Source organism: Bombyx mandarina, chromosome 04, assembly GCF_030267445.1.
Source record: "Bombyx mandarina strain Sakado chromosome 04, ASM3026744v2".
In the NCBI taxonomy this organism is placed as follows: Eukaryota; Metazoa; Arthropoda; class Insecta; order Lepidoptera; family Bombycidae; genus Bombyx; species Bombyx mandarina.
The window spans coordinates 4,798,970-4,816,652 of NC_143211.1; positions in this window are offsets into that span (position 1 = coordinate 4,798,970).

Genomic DNA, 17,683 nt, shown 5'->3' on the forward strand with positions numbered 1-17,683 from the left:
TAAAAATTTAATTCAAATAAGCCACTTAATCAATCATTCGGACACACACATTTTCGTGTAATTCAAGATTATGTGTAAGAAATTCACTAAAACGATAAGTAGTTAAAAGTACAGAAGATTAAATATAGTATTATCGTTTTCTTCTGAAATTAAAATCGCTAATAGTGTTTTTGTTTGCATTTTTAAATTCGGAAGCGATTTCAAGTAATTAAATAAGGTTTGGCTAATGTCAAATACATGTAGGGGAAAGTGGTGGAAACCCGAACAACGCAGGGAAAAAGAAAAAGGCGAAAAAGAAATTATAGACTACTTTTGTATTTTTTGTAGAGATAAATATATTGATCCTCCCGTTGAAGACTGGATTGTGTGCTATGTGTGCAAAAAATGGGCTCACGAGAGTTGTACTGACGGACAATCAACATATTTAGGTTTTAAATGTGATCTATGTCGTTAATAATGTTGGTTCGTAATCACCCCACTTGGTGTTCGTATTTACCCGACCGATGTCGGGCAAAGCCGAACACTAAGGGTTTTGTTTTTATTTCATATTGTAGCAATTAATTAAAAAAAGTATGAATGTTGATTAGTAAATAAGATAGACAGATAAGTAAACTTTATAATAAAAAAGTTTTAAAAATTCTGTTATCAAATTCCATTGTTTTATTTAAGTTTTCCCTTAGGTGTTCGTATTTCCCCCACTTTCCCCTAGTTACTTTAATTTAAGAGGATTCATAAAGACATAACCCTTTTTAAAGCATGTAATAAGCACGCAAGCTATATTAACTTGATCGATGAACCGTCTTCAAGTTTACGTCACCATACCAAAATGTTACAGTTATGAGGATCTATATCATTATCCTCCATTGAGGAAGTTCCTTTACGAACGTCATCTGCGATGCACTTTGTCTCGCTTCTCGCGTTACCTGTCACAGGCACCCATTAGTGCTGTGACCTCCCACGTTTCTAACTTTACCCTCTCCAACTTACCCTCTACGTCTTGGCAGCTCGCCAAAATAAGTTTGCGCTCGGAAAACAACGATTCGACGGTAGAACTAAGCGATAACGTTCGATTTCCTCTGCAATATCGTTCTTTTGACGGTAAATGTAAATTTGGTAGTGTGCGTTGACCCAAAACTTCTCATTTGCTCTGTGATTACTCGCCGTGCATTTGATATTGACAGTGGGTAATAGCGAGTGGCCGGAGCGATAATTTCGGTGTTTTGTATTAATATATTTCTTGTTGTTATTGCTGACTTTAACATTAATTTCATTTATTTAAGCCTTCTATTAGCTTTTAAAATATCGATTAGAACTAAAAGCAGTAATAATAAAAACCAATTTGTTGTTAAATTATCGATCGCATTACCGAAGGTCTGGTTCGGAAATTTGGTGACCGTAATTCAACAACGCCTTAAGTATTCTATATGACCATTATTTTACACGACGCGCAGTAAGTAATCATACAAAACAATCATGTTATTGTCACTGAGCACCCCGAGCGCACTCATTTGACTCTATTAAATTTAAAATAATCACCGTGAAACTGTCAAAAAACTTGGAAGAAATTACGAATACCTTGACGCAACGTGCCTCTCACCCGAAGAACAATATTAAACAGCTCACATGCGAGAATCGCCGCAGGAAATGACAATTATTTTTGGTCGAAAACATAAACGGGAGAATGGTTCGTCTTTCACACGCGCAAAATACCTTGAAACAGCCTTTTGTGGGGACGCGACATGGCAACACAAAAAATTTCCATTCACTAAAATAGGTTAATCGTGAAATTTATGTTCGTACTTGACGTACCGGGAACGGAATCTTATTTCTTCGATGCCGACTTTAAAATATTAATGATTGAAATTTAATACAACCAATGTCTATTCTTACTTACTGAAACATTACAACGATGAACAAGTTGCTAATGAAACAAGAATTGATTATGGAAACAACATTGTGAAACCAACAGAATCTATGGAGCCAATATTAGATATACGATGTAGGGTCATTAAGACCCTAAAAACACAAATACTGATAGAATAGATTGAAAAAAAAAAATACATCGTAATTTATGCAGATAATTGCAGATAATTATTAAATAGATTACAAAGAATCTTAAATAGTTTCGCTATTAATCAGATATATGTTTGCATCAACTACTTTTATCAGAATTTACTTATTTAAGTAATTAGTCAGTTTTAATACTGAGAAGAATCGGCAAGAAGCTCAGCTTCAAACATTCACACAACTCCTTAGCTGTAGGACAAATAGATATAATTCGACCACAGTCCTAATTGCATTGTTGCTGTACAAATTCTAATCAATTTAATATTAATTTAGTTTAAAACGTTGATTTTCTAATTTGTTTTTGAATGTCTAACCGCAGTAGTGGTATATCTATAACATTTAAACATTCCCAATAATATATGTTTGTTTTAACAATCCCGTTCGCTAGGAGGGAGAATTCAAGCAAATGGCTGACGAAATACGGTCGTAAGCCTCAAGTCACTTAAATGGTTATGAGTTTCCCTCTTAGTTATATTAATACATCGATGATCACAATTAAAATTCTAATAATATCGTAACCCCGTAATCGTATTTCCAAACTGGTATCGGCGTAACCGGCGTAAGATATTAAAAATAGCAAATAAAGTAACAAAATTATCGCATTCGTATTCAACAAAGAGAACCGCAACGCAATAAGAAGATAACATAAGAAATAAATCTTAATAACCTTATTCACTTACGCTAACTACACCTAATGGCTACTCTATCTAACTATACATTCCGAACACGGAACGGTCGAAATTTAAAAAAAAAATCTCGGCGAAGGAACAATGCCACGCTGTCTGCCAGTCGACAGGTATATGACGAGGCACATTTTATTGGTTTTCCGAAACATTCCCTGCCCTATTAATAAATGAGTGGCATGGAAGAAAAAAAGCGTAGAATCCATTTGTCAGGAGGCTGGTGATTTATGTGCAAGGACTCCGGGTTTCCTAGAAGAACGACCAGTTTTGTTCTATTTACTTACCTGTCACTTTGATTTAGAGCCGTGTATGGTACATAGCCCGTAATGGATTCTTAGTTTTCAAAATCATTTATCGCTCGCGCAACATCAGTGCTACGACAAAATTAAGGGACGATTATGAAATTAAAGTTCTTGGTGTAATTATCAAACGTATAAAGATTATCGTAGGTCGTAATTGTATTAGGTATATACGACAGCTTATTTAACTTACAGTAATAAATTAAGTAAAAATTGAAGATTAATTTTTAAAAAAAAAGAATAATTCTAAAAACATTTACTGGTAGTTGTGACTATTAGAAAAATATTATCGTTCGGTAATAAATATTTAGAATTCCAATGAGAATTACATTCGTGTATTTTGTATTTAACTTAGACCTATGCTCCGGGAATATATATGGGAAATAAATATATATTGTATCGCTTACACGACGGTAATTCGAGTTCTAATTTTGCTGATTTCACCCTTCAAGCGTAACATAAAAAAAAGTAAATCAAATAATGACACGATAGATATAAAACGGCATTCCCTTTCTTCATAAACCGGACAGTTCATGGACTGTTCGAATTAACGATATCGCTTCGTCACGGCGATACGATCGATACCTCGACGGTATCACACCGCGATCGCTCCGCCGATTGTGCTGACCTCACGTAGGTGTTACTTATCGAACGATGCTCAGAATATTCCTTCCGCTGCGGTATTTTAATTATGTTCGAAGGAATCATGCGGAATGATGCGTCGATCGATTAGCCGACCACTAAATAAAGTTATAGATTTAATCATTTTCTTTTATATATATAAACGATTAAATCTGTATATATATATACAAAAATAAATTAGGAACGAGAATACCAAGGTCCTATGTAAAATTTAATATTTCAAGAGCTACAATCCCCGGAAGCCTATTGTTCGACGAAGACCGAAAATAGAGGAACGCGTCAAATCTCTCGTTAATCTAGAAACGTTTCGAATTTTACACTCAACAAAAAAAATTGCAAATCCGCGGCCTCTTTGACTACATTGAACGTTGCTAGAAAGATATTTGTTTCACAAGAAATACCTTAAAAAGCACGGGCTTATTGATTTCTGCGAAGTCGTCGAGCCGTAAGGATAATGTTCCCTTACGGGCCGGGAACAAATTACTCGTTCACGGATAAACTCATCTCTAATTTCGACAGAAATATCCCAATCTCGGATACGGTAATCCAAGGAAAAAATTACCTGAATACGTACTTCTCAATGGTTCTCACGAGGCAAGTTTGCGTTATAAAAATAAAATAACAAAATGAGGCTAGTACGTATTTTATTCTTCTTCTAGTGAGTTAATGGAAAATGCTTGTTTTTTTTATTATTAATATTCGATTGTCGATTTAGATTTTTTAGTTAGTTGCGTAAGTTGTATCTGCCTTAAGCAATGAAGTCGTAGTCTCAAGTTAGGGTTGTCGTTACCTTCATGTCGTAACTCATGACTACTTCACGGAAAATACAGGTCTCTCTTATTCATAATTTACCCTCCCAGCATTAACTAAGATTTTTTTACCAAAATATTTTTTGAGATTTATTTTAGAGCGCGATGATAGCCTATGATAAAGATTTAGGTGATAGTCACGGGGCAACCTGAGGGGGTTAAGACTGCGCCGCACGCTACCGTCACTTTAGCGCGCTGGCACCAGGAGGACGGTACGTCGCATCAGCGGCTGCGGCCTGCGATGCAGTCTGCATTTTTGTCGTCACTGTCGTCGCATACTGTGTAAGAGCAACCCGGTCGGTGGTGTATCGCATTGCGATCCGGCAGGCTGGTTCTGACCCAGCGGGGTATCCCGGAACACCAGCGGTATCGAACGGGCAGCCTGGTAGGGTTGATCGTCGTCTATCGCCTCGACGACCCGTTGGTTGGGCGTCCTCGGTGTAGCGCTGCGTGTCTGGTTGTAGTGTTGAGCGCGGGAGAGCGCTACTCTGACCGAGTTCTGACCCCGGACGGAGATCGGACGTTGGGTGTAAGAGTGCAGAGGAGTCGTTTAGTGCGGTAGGACTTTAAAAACATCCTTGAGCCAACGGTCTGCCTAACATCTGTATCTGTAGATGACGATCTCGTCAAGTGCCATATACCCCGCGCGCCCTCTAGGCGCGGGCAACTCGTAGGAGGATCGGCCCTCGGCCAGAAACAAAAAAAAGATCAAGTTGACTACCATGATTAAGGAATAATATTGAGTAATGTAAAAATGAAACCCGCAAAAATTATCATTTGACTAATTAATATATAATTAATACAGACTTTAAAGTGGGTGGTGGCATTCACGTGGTTATGACTATGGATTATGGTAACAACTTAACATCAGGTAGGAAGTGAACTCGTTCATTCATCCACAATAAAAAAATAAAAAAAGTAAGGAATCACTTATCGCTGTACTAGTAATCATACTATGAGTCTATTAGGTCACATATATATGCATATATAACAAAATTAAATGATGTGCATTATGTTTTATCTAAACTACTAATTTATTAACTAAATTTATTTTTGACTGATCGCTTCCCGTCATAAAGATATAACGAATATAGGTTTTAAATTAAGAACTAAAATGGAACTATAAAAACGTAGCAAAAAATCTAACTTAGAAATAGCATCTTTGACGTAATTAATAACTCGGTTCGAAGATGAAAAACATCGGATCCTTAATGAAATAAGATGACGCATGATCGATCAAAATAATAATTAATAATAGATCGGCATCGAGTGCCGACCGTGATGGATCCCAGCACTTAGTCATCGCGTTTAATTAAAAATAGCCGCCAAAATTAACGGTCGTATTACAAATTTTTGAGTATCACTCGTCATTAACGCGTTGATCACGATAATTATAATTACTATTGTTGCGTCAGACGTTCGACAAGTATACGAGAACTTTAAGGCGGCGGACAGTCAATATTGCGTTTCCTATAATCATCAATCAACAATTGCATAGTGTAACCGTCGCTGTGTCGTAACGTACTTTGACAAATCGAAGAAGAAGTCGATTAAGCGTATGCGCAATTACTACTAAAATTGTAATTGCTGTAACCTTTAATAATGTTGTCGGTACGTCGAATTGATCGACAAGACATATTGAGAAAGAACGTATTTATTAACTTGTAAATGATACGTTCAAGGCGCCTGTCTGACTAAGTTTATGTTAAAAGATTAAAATGTTCGATGTGTAATTCTAGAAGTTTCGATAAATGAACTTTCCATATTATAATACTGTGACAGTGGAACGATGATTCCGAATTCTTGTCGTATCTTCTGTAATCGAAACTAAAACTGATAAATCGATCGTAGATTTACATAGTCTAATATTTTTTTGATGAAAATTAGATTGATTACTCAATTGGTGCTACATATGTACCTACATACGTCGTCTGCACTAGCCTCGCTCACGTGATCATATTGAGTTCGTGATCTCTTCTAATACATTGCGTGAAGTTCATGAATGAATCCCTCTTTCTGATATAGGATAAGCACTATCTCTTAAAAATGATGTTTGAGAAGGACGTTCTATTTAGCAGCATATATGCACTATCTATATATACATACATACATACATACAGGGCTGGTCACCGTCCTAGTCGAACCCGTCGCTTACGAAGAAGGGCTCGACGAGCGAATTAACCCATGGACACAGCCCACTGAGTTTCTCGCCGGAACTTCTCAGTGGGTCGCGTTTCCGATCCCGTGGTAGATTCTGCGAAGCACTGCTTTTGCTAGGGCCAGTATTAGCAGCGGTTCCGGTTTGAGTCCCGTGAGCTCACCTACATGTTAGGGTGACGCTGAAATAGCCTCTCAAGGCTATCAGCATAGAAAGGGAAAAAAAATACATTAGCTCTAAATGGTCCCGTTAACGAGTGCACAAGAAAGACCGCGGTACGCGAAGAATGGCGACGTCTTGTGTGTGAAACGCACCACCACCCGAACTGATGACCATGACGACTCTGCCAAGAGCGCAAGCGACTAAGAAGAAAAACGCACTATCTATGTCTTTTTTTATTGAACAACCAGGATCGTTGTTTGATTGTAAATCATTTAAAATAAAAATCTACATTCAGAACATATACGAGAGACTCAAGGGCGGATCCAGCTTTGGCGCCAGGAGGGGGTCATATAGTCAAATTTAGATGCGTTCGTTCCCAGACGTTTGCCATTATACAAAGTTATTATATTATATTAAATTAATTAAATATTGAAGGTATGTAGTTACATAAAATCTGTATGGTGACAAAATATATAAATAAAATCATTATAGTCAATTAGTGGTCCACCTAAATCCTGGAACCAGCTCAGGGGGTGGTCATGACCCCCATGACCCCCCCCCCCCTGGATCCGCCATTGGAGAGACTATACGTTAATTTAAATTCTGGATCGAAATAGAATTACAAATATACGCGTCGTATGACAATATTTAACGCAAGAACCAAGTTTCTATCTTAACATTCAAATGCATGTTCATTTGAAATAAAATTTACATAGATAACATCACGCTTCTTGGAACTACGTACTTACGTAGGTACTTTAAGCATACCAGCACTATTTTCTTTCATGAAATAAGTATTTTTAAAGGTTTTGCTTATGAAAGGTGAAACGTTCTCTGATTTCGTTGAATTTTTAATAATAACTTAAAATCTCATTTTATAATGATCAGTATAAGGCAACTAATGATTTATATCTTGATATGTGCGTTAGCGAACAGTGAAATTTGTTCTCATATAATCATTTTAGCTGAGAGAGAATTACTAATTTATTAAATTACAATGAAATGCTTAAAAAACATTAAACTTACTTATTACAAAATTATTATTACAACAAACGTTTATTTTTAAATACCGAATCCTAACTTCGGTAGAAATATTTTAATGCTCAGAATGAGTGAAGATATTGTCTTCAATGAGTTATTAAAAAATCGTTGACCTAATAAATCAGATATCATTAATTTTCTATCAATCATTGCAGGTTGCAAGTGCATTACATAGGTGGTAGTTGTATAATTAGATTAGTGAGATATATCGTGAGGGAGGTATAATTGTGGTGCGAGCATCGGCTTCGTGTGATGGGCGAACTCCGCGGGGCGTCCGCTATGCGCCCGCGCCGCTAGCTGCAATTACAATACGAGGATCGTAACTTGGATGTCTTGAATTATTTAAAAAACTTGACCATCATATAAAGTATAATACGTTTCAACTAAGAATGTGCATGGGCTAATTCCATATTGTGACGTCATAGCTGTCAATTGGAAAAAATAGATAAAGTCAATAAAAAAAGGTAGGATTTTTTAAATATTAATTAATCTATATATTTTTAGGCGGCATTAAGTCCGCCTTTATACTGTCTAGTATATAAATTTATAAATAAATAAAACATATATATATATATATATATAAATGAATTGCTGTTCGTTAGTCTCGCTAAAACTCGAGAACGGCTGGACTGATTTTACTAATTTTGGTGGTGAATTATTTGTGGAAGTCCAGAGAAGGTTTAAAAGGTAGATAAATATGAAAATGCTCGAAATTAAATAAAAATAACAATTTTGTTTTTCCTTTGATGTGTCCCCCGTCGGACGGATTCCTTTTGTTAGTTTTAAGTTCATTTTATACAAAAGTTTAGGTATTTTATTTATAGATTGAGGCACTACGAAGTCTGCCAGGTCAGCTAGTTTATAATACAAATCTTTGAGTTTGCCGAGTTCACTCATCCCAGTGCTTGAGTAATCATCATCATCGTCGCCCATCGATAGATTATAGGTCCCGACAGCGTTGCAGCCTTGATTTTTAAATAGGTGGTTTTTTTTACATAATCTAAATTCATGTTTAATTTACCTCGACCAGTACTCAACATATCAAAATAATTATAAAAATGTGTATATGGTTCATTAAAACTGATATAGTCTTCAAAATTGGGAAAAAAATTCACTAAAAAATAGAAGATTTTTTTGTTGTTGTTGCCGTCCATACTTTTTTATCGCACTTTGACAGATCAAGGTCATTGACGTGTACCTTTTTATTTGAAACGCACTATATCCTCATTGGTTTTCGCGTGTCGTAGACATATTTAAAATTATAATAGTTGCACATACCTATTTATAACATAAAATTAATATTCCCGGTACCGGAAGAAGTAACGTGCCGTCGACGTATTGAGGTTCGCGGGGATCCACTGGATGCAAGCAGCGCAGGATCTATCGTTGTGGCGAGGCTTGGGAGAGGCGTATGTCCAACGCTGGACATCTGTGGGCTGATAGATAGATAGATTACGGCTTAATCTCGAGTTTATCAACCGACGCTTCGAATACTTTAAAGTAGTTGAGTAATCGTAAACTGAAAAAATAATCCATGGAAAACCTTAGGTTGTTCTTATTGTTTAATTTGACTGTTTTTCAAGGTAAATGAGAATGCCGATAGCTGGATGTTAATAGTTAGGAATACTACAAATGCAAATCGTTGAATCGTATCATACATGGCGTAATGCAGATAAAATACCATAGATACAAATTCTTTTTTTTAAATCTAAAACACCATTACAGACTACGTTAAGTCTAATAGTTAAGGTATTTTAAATATAAGGTACTGATGTATGTGTATTACCACTAATACTCATATTCATGTGTATTCCTTAACTATCAATTTTATAGGAAACTAGCGACCCGCCCTCGCTTCGCTTCGGAAATATTAAATTTTATTATTGATAGCTGAGTCCCGCGATGCTACCCGCGGTTATTGTCGTACCGCGGGTGACACTGTGGAGCGAAGCTAATCTTAAAAAAGGAGCCTAAGTTACTCCTTATATCATCAGCTACCTATCAGTGAAAGTCTCGTCAAAATCGGTCCAGCCACTGCAGAGATTAGCCGGAACAAACGGACAGACAGACAAAAATTGTAAAAAAAATTATTTTGGTGTATGTACCGTATATATATTCATATGCATGTAGTAAAAAGCGGTTATTTCAATATTACAAACAGACACTCCAATTTTATTTAGATGTATAGATTACACTGAAGCTAGCATGGTATTCTAAAATCGATGAATAAGATCTTAGTCATCTGTGACCACGAAAACTAAGTATTCGAAACTTTAGAAATAGTAAAGTGAAAATAATAAACAAGATTAATCCGTAAAAGCAGTTTTAATTGTGTATTCATATTTTTTAAGAAAACTCGAAAGGACCAAACTTAATTTGGGTTAAATTATTTGATTGTTACCATCACTCTTGGATAACACCACCCATGTTTAAGCGTAGACTTCGGCCTCTCACAAATTAATTTGATCGTTTTACGTTATATAAAATGATAAATATCATAACTATTCGAATAAGGTAATAATGACTCTGTCAATCCTCCCTGAGTCGCATCATCATGTTTGAGGGTCGTGATCATTTCGCCCCATTATCCATATTTGGATGATATTTTGCCATCTTCCTCTGTTCTCGGCGGTGTGTATGGCACCGTAGACGGCGGTATCCAGAATGGTGCGGATTTGTTCGGACCAGCGCATTGGATTATAATTTTTATTGACCACTTTCTCAATAAATAATTTCGGTCAGACAGTTGAGTTCCGTTTGTAGGTATATGTGAATTTTTAAACGTGCAAACTAAAGGCATATCCACATTAAGGTAACACAGCAAGGCAATCTGCGGGTCGATGGGAGGTGTGCGCGATCGAACTAATGATAACAGTCGATCGACGGATTATTACATTAAACTCGGTTGTTTTATCGTCGGCGCGGTCCGCCATCGCCACTTCACACCTCACTGTGGCGAAATTTACTCCGTTGCGCTGTTGTGAGCTCGTGGCGAAACGGGTTCCATTTGTTTTTGTTCGAAATGCGGAACGAACATAACGTACGGATTATATTATTATGATGTGTTGTTGAATCAAAGCATCGCTATTTTGACTTTTATTATAAATAATTGTCTAATCTATCACTAAAGGGTATTTATTAGCTATTCCGTATCTCGTTGTTTACGTCTTTGTATATTTCTGAATGTAACTTATTAACCTGTTTCTGTTAGTGGCCATCTTATTTTTATCCTATATATTTTATACCAATGTACGTATTGGTCCCATACCGATATTCTATCAAGCCGCTTTTTGTACATTTGTCATAAACATCGAGCTCAATATGTCCGCAAGTCCGATAAGAATAGCGGCAAACACGATTAGTACGTACGTAAAGGAATTCCAATCTTAGGAAAGAAATTATTTGATCGGATCTAGGTTGATTAGCGCTCGCGACGTCGATGAATGGGCGAGCGGAGGGCGTCGCTTCCTCGACAAAAGTTCACGCACGCCGTCCGTGTACCACTAGACAATCCGGCGAGTATCGATCTCACGCGACCCTTCGAACAAACGCCGACCGTGGCACAATGCCGCGGCTCTTTATTATAGCATCTCACATTGTTGTCATTGTTATTATTATGATTCTTTACCGCTTTCCATTGTCGGTCCGCGTTGTGGCGGTGCTTTTTCACGGCCCGCGTTTAGTCTGGGCATTGGGAGCGCGACGCTCGCACGCTTAGTCGCGGAAAACGAGCGTTTTCCCAGCGGAATTTGGTCTGTTCGTGTGCTTTTCTAAGTACTGTGCTGGCGCAAGTCGTGCAGGCCACCGGACGGCCGATCGAGTCGAGTCGCGGGGACTCGGAACAACTCAGCTGACGACTGCCCTACTTACCTATACATCTAAGGTGTTGTGTATCAATGACGTTTTAGAAATGACGTGTTGTGACTTACATATATGTATATATCTAAAGTGTTTAAACCTATAAGACGGTGACGTAAGGGTATTTGTACAATGACCATTTTTCTTCATCGCGCGCAGTACATACGCCATCTACCGTCGGATTTTGTTTCTAACGTAATATCACTAGTGATTTAATAATTATTGACCTTATTCATTACGAAAGAAAACGGCTTAATGTTTTTTCACAATTAATCATTAGGTAGACAAAAGATACGGCTTTTACATAAACATGTGTAAAATAAAAATGCTGAAATAAATGTTTTAATTATAATACAATCTGGTGTATACGTAGATTGCATCTGGCAGGAAATGGATTGACTGGGCTCCTGGTATTGCTGATGTCCATGAGCGACGGCGGCCACTCACCATCAGAAAGGCCGTATGTCCCACCCCTTTTTTCAATAGCAATCAGGAAAACACATGAAAAGAAAGTGCTACGCAGAGAACATTGGTAATGCTCTTTGTGTTTACATTGAACATAAGCTCAATTATCGATTTAGTTCTATAACATAGAATCTATTAATTATGCTCTATTTTCATGATGACTGATCCAAATTCATGTCTGATGTCAAAAGGAGAATTTTCATAAATACTGTAACGTATTTTGCTGAACTTACGTCATTATTGATATTGTTCCGTAAAAGAAATTGTTTTTTTCCAAACTTATCAAATGCACATTAAACAAAATCATGCATTTTTTTTTGCTTAGATGGGTAGACGAGTTCACAGCTCACCTGGTGTTAAGTGGTTACTGGAGCCCATAGACATCTACAACGTAAATGCGCCACCTACCTTGAGATATAAGTTCTAAGGTCTCAGTATAGCTACAACGGCTGCCCCGACCCTTCAAACCGACACGCATTACTGCTTCACGGCAGAAATAGGCAGGGTGGCTGTACCTACCCGTGCGGACTCACAAGAGGTCCTACCACCAATAAAAACAAACATGACAACATCTGCTTTGTACGAGTATAGAGATAGCTATTGATCTTACCGGAACAGCTACTAATTACTTATTTTTGCCACCACGAACCCAACACGAAACTTGATTAAAGAGATTTTTTATAAGCTAAACAATGTTGCAATGTAATCATTAAACGTCAACAAATGAAGATGTTTGCGATCCAATCTGTGACTGTAATTCGATTTGATTCGGCATCACAATGAGTATGTAATTGCTTGATGTCAAAGGTCCGACCGCGCCGTGAACTAAAAAAATAACTTTCTCTATATTTTTATACGAGTATGGCGTATTGACTTATAATATGAAACTAGTGTTGTACCCGACCACGTTTAGTCTTTGTGTAATTTTTTTTAAATCTACGATTTTTTGTCAACTTTGAGTATATTAAAAAATGTTGCATTTCATGTTCAATAATGTCAAATTTATATATTTTATTTTTAAAATGAAGACGGGCAAATAATTTCAATAATCAATTCACGTGACGCACTCTTCGGAGAAATGTTTGCAGCCTATTATTGTAAGAATAGTTTAGCTTCGTAGTAAAATGTGTTGTAAATAAACATGGGTGGGAAGCAGCACGTATCTTAATTTCAAGGGTGGGACAGTCGTTCTAGAATATAATTGAGGTTTCGACTTATTGTATGAAGGTCAATGACAACATGGTGGCGACATTCTGGTTGCGACGTATGAGATGCGCTAATCACTAAATAATAGATAGGCCGTATTCTTCGTTTGCATATTTCTCTGTTATAGAAGTATAAATAGAAATTTCACCTATCTGATCGTACCAGATAGAAATAGATCGCTATAGAAATATGCGTAGTGGTAGTACGAATCCGTTCCAATTCAGAACCTACCTCCGGATCAATAGGAAATAGGATGGCGTTCGTTAGAAATGCAAAATAATGGAGAAAAAGTCAGGACGGCATACTAGTATGTTTTTATTAACAACAAGAAAATTCGTTCTGTAGGTATTGGAAGACAAAATCGGTACGCTAATTCGTGGCAGTAGTGCCACTATGGCCTCTTCATCGCGGTTACTCCTAACTACACCCCTGACGCGAAACACGCAGCAGTCAACTTCCCTACCTGTTCAGTGGTAGTCTAAGGGGCTATTCCTGCTAAGCGAGGATGGCTAGCTGAGCTCAGGGACCTAACCTTAGACCATTTGTTGAAACTAGCCCAAGCAAGAGCAGTGCCATCATCGCCATCCAAGACACGTCCACATGGATCCTCTTGATCCACTCTCGATGCTATCACAACCCGTTAAGCCTTCAACAGAGTCACTCTGGCAGCTATTAGCTAACTCTCACCCCCTCACCAAAGCAAACTTCTAAACAATGTGACCGTAACCAAAATTTTTCTTCAATACACCTGTTTTCATCCTCAAACCTTGTACACGTTTATCAGTATTCTCTATTAGATACTTACTGGATATTTACTGGTGGTAGGACCTCTTGTGAGTCCGCACGGGTAGGTACCACCACCCTGCCTATTTTTACTGTGAAATAGTAATGCGTTTCGGTTTGAAGGGTGGGGCAGCCGTTGTAACTATACTGAGACCTTAGAACTCATATCTCAAGGTGGGTGGCGGTACTTAAGTTGTAGATATCTACGGGCTCTAGTAACCACTTAACACCAGGTGGGTTGCGAGCTCGTCCACCCATTTAACAAAAAAATAAAAAATAAATAAATAAAAATTTAGGTGAAATATTATCAATGTTTGTTTATTGTAACTTCAATATTGTATATCGCGATAACGGTATTAGGTATTACGAGTGAGCAATTATGTTTGTATGTAATTGCTTTGTAATATCGATTTATTAGTTTGCGTATAACTGTGATATAGACTTATTTTAGCAACTATTGTTATATATATTGCGGAAACAGAGGAACGATCTCACGGTCTACCTGGTGTTAAGTGGTTACCGGAACTCATAGACCTGAATACCACCTTGAGACATGATGCCAAATAGTATGTCTATCGTATATTCAGATCAGATGTCAAATCGGAACGGGAAACAGGCTGAGTGGTGGTACACATCGGTTCGAGCATACAAAACGCCTTACCACTTGTAATACAATCGAATTATAAATTTTGCTAGTTTCATTTTTTATTATACAAGACTATTCCTTCATCGTGGAATTCACGCATGACCGTTAGTGAGTGCTTCATTAGAAAAATTGGTACCTTTTTGCGTGATTTGAAAAGCGGTAGTGTTGCATCACTCGATACGAAAACACGGGGCGTCTTGTGCTTTAGGATCCGACGATTTTTGTGTTTTTTTTTTTGAATATTTGCCCTTGAATATTACCCCAAATAGGTTCTACGCGGCTTGAGTCAGGCTAACACGCTGGCCACCCATAAGAATAATTTAAACAAATATCAAAAATAATAATATAAAACAAATTCGTCTCGTTTGAAAGAGACATCGCATCACAAATTTTCATAAAATTTCAGTTACATAATATCCACTGTTAGTGACTCATTACCCATAGACACATCCCACTGAATTTGTCACCGAATCTTCTCAGTGTGTCGCATTTCCGATCCCATAGTAGATTCTGCGAAGCACTGCTCTTGCTAGGGTCAGTATTAGTAACACTCCCGGTTTGAGCCCCTTGAGCTCACATACACGTCAAAGCGAAGGTGAAATAGCCTCTCAAGGCTATCCGCATAGGTAGAAGAAAAAAAAATAAGACTCATTCTCAAAGATGCGGAGCTCTGTACATGTCCACACAAATACTCCCCAATACTATCAACGATCTTCCATCCCAAATAGTTTTTTTTTTTCATAATGTTACCACAGTTTTGTAACTGTGCCCAGTTCTTAAGCAACTTGAAGCAACAGGTAGTCGAAGCAGAAATTTAAACAAAATCTTAATTTTAACTACCATTCGAAAGACGAAAGAAAAATATTGAAAAAACGCGAACGTTTAAAAAATTTATTTTATTAGATATTTAATATATTCGTTCCTCTAAATTTGACCACGTGTGTATTTAGACTAACGTTCATATGTACTGATATGAAGCCGAGTACATAAGAGCCGGGTGGATCGTGTCTGTATTTAATTTGCGGGCAGCCCGGGCAAGATAGGCTTGATGAGACGGAGACACCGGCCGGAAGGACCCTCCCTCGGCAGCGCCTCACTGGACTCTGATATGTACTAGGCCTATTCAAGTGTGACGGCTCGGGGTATTAAAATGTTCATATTGTATCTGTTATCTTGGGAAATACGGTTGTGTTCGATAGCATTTTAGTTTTACGAATTTTAAATTTTAAATATCGAATTTCGTATGTCACTTTTTTTTCAAATATGTTTAATTTGCTAGTAGATTTAACGTTTTACAGCAAATTAGATTAGAATTTATAATTAATTAAAAGTGCAAATCAGTGTCTGTAGTCTCAAATTGCATTCAATATTTGAGTTTATATAAATATTCTTCTATTTAAATTGTCAAAATCTATTAATACTAATAAAAAATATGTTTTACATGTGGAGAAAAATGTTTTCACGGCGATAAATTTCGTTAATAATCAAATAGTAAATACAATTCTAGTACAAATACTCGTAATATTCTAAAGACGTAATTTGGGGTGGCGGCTTTAAGACGCCTCAATGACCCCACGTGTGCGGTCATACTTGGGCTCAATGCCTTACTATACACCCTAATGTCGGCTTTTGATCGTGTGACTGAATGTTCAAGATATCCTAGATCTGATGCGTTCCATTTGTATATCAAAAGCTTGAGAGGCCTTAGTTATATTAATACAAGTTTCGATACATTTTAAATCGATTTATAATCGATTTTATAATGATCGTAGCACTCGATAGAACGTGTTTAGTTTATTTTAGGGCTTGTTGAAGGCGTTTTTTACGCACATACTGTCTAGAATTTTCGTAAATTTCGCATAAGTTAGTCAAGTTTCGGGACAGCTTTAAAACGTCCTAACAACAACTCTTATAAGTAAATAAATCTAATTAGATATGTGGGTATATTAATTTCTAAAGGTTGCTCCGGTGGTAGATTCTGCGAAGCACTCCTCTTGCTAGGGTCAGTGCTAGCATCACTCCGGTTTGAGCTCCATGAGCTCACCTACTAGTTAAGGTTACGCTGAAATAGCCTCTCAAGCCTATCAGTTTAGGTAGGGGAAAAAAAGGTTACATATAGATCCAACATGAGAATTACTTAATTAGCGTCAACAAGATTCCTTAAAAGTTCCCACGGTTCATTGACAGTGATTTTTTTAAATAACCTTTGACGGCAGGTAATTCACCTGTCTTGATGGCGAGTAGTCGCTATTGCTCATAGACATCAGTAATATCAAGCCTAATTAATTACAGCCTAACGCCAATCTATCCTTTTCGAGAACTGCGATAATTTGTTAATTAATACAGATTACCATTATTCTGCGAGCAATACGTGGCCGCCATACTATACCGAGTCAATTCAGTGTTGCCATGCGCGATAATTATTAATTCGCAACGTTGCTCCTCGCTGCCTCTCGCCGTCTCGCGCGCCTCTCCCGGTATCATTAATGACACCTCCCGCCAATTAGGACGCTCAGGGAATTTGATGAGCGCTTTTTTATTTAGCACAAGCGTTACCCCGGCAATTATTGGATGACTCGCGACGTGATAAGTCTGTAGTGGAGCGCCCGTTACGAAAAGAGTGTTTTATATTTAGGTGTTTGAGCGACAACACTTTCTATTGTTACTGTATACGGGAATAATGAGCGGGTGCTAGTTACAAAAACTTTTTACTATTTTTAAAACGAACTAGGCGTGTCTCGTAATTCTACCTGCGTTGAAGTATGATGATTCAGTAATAAAGTGGTACGGTAATTTCTCAAAGAAAATAAATAGTCTGTGTAAATCATTTGTAAAGATTAATGTAAATACCTCCCTTTCTCTTT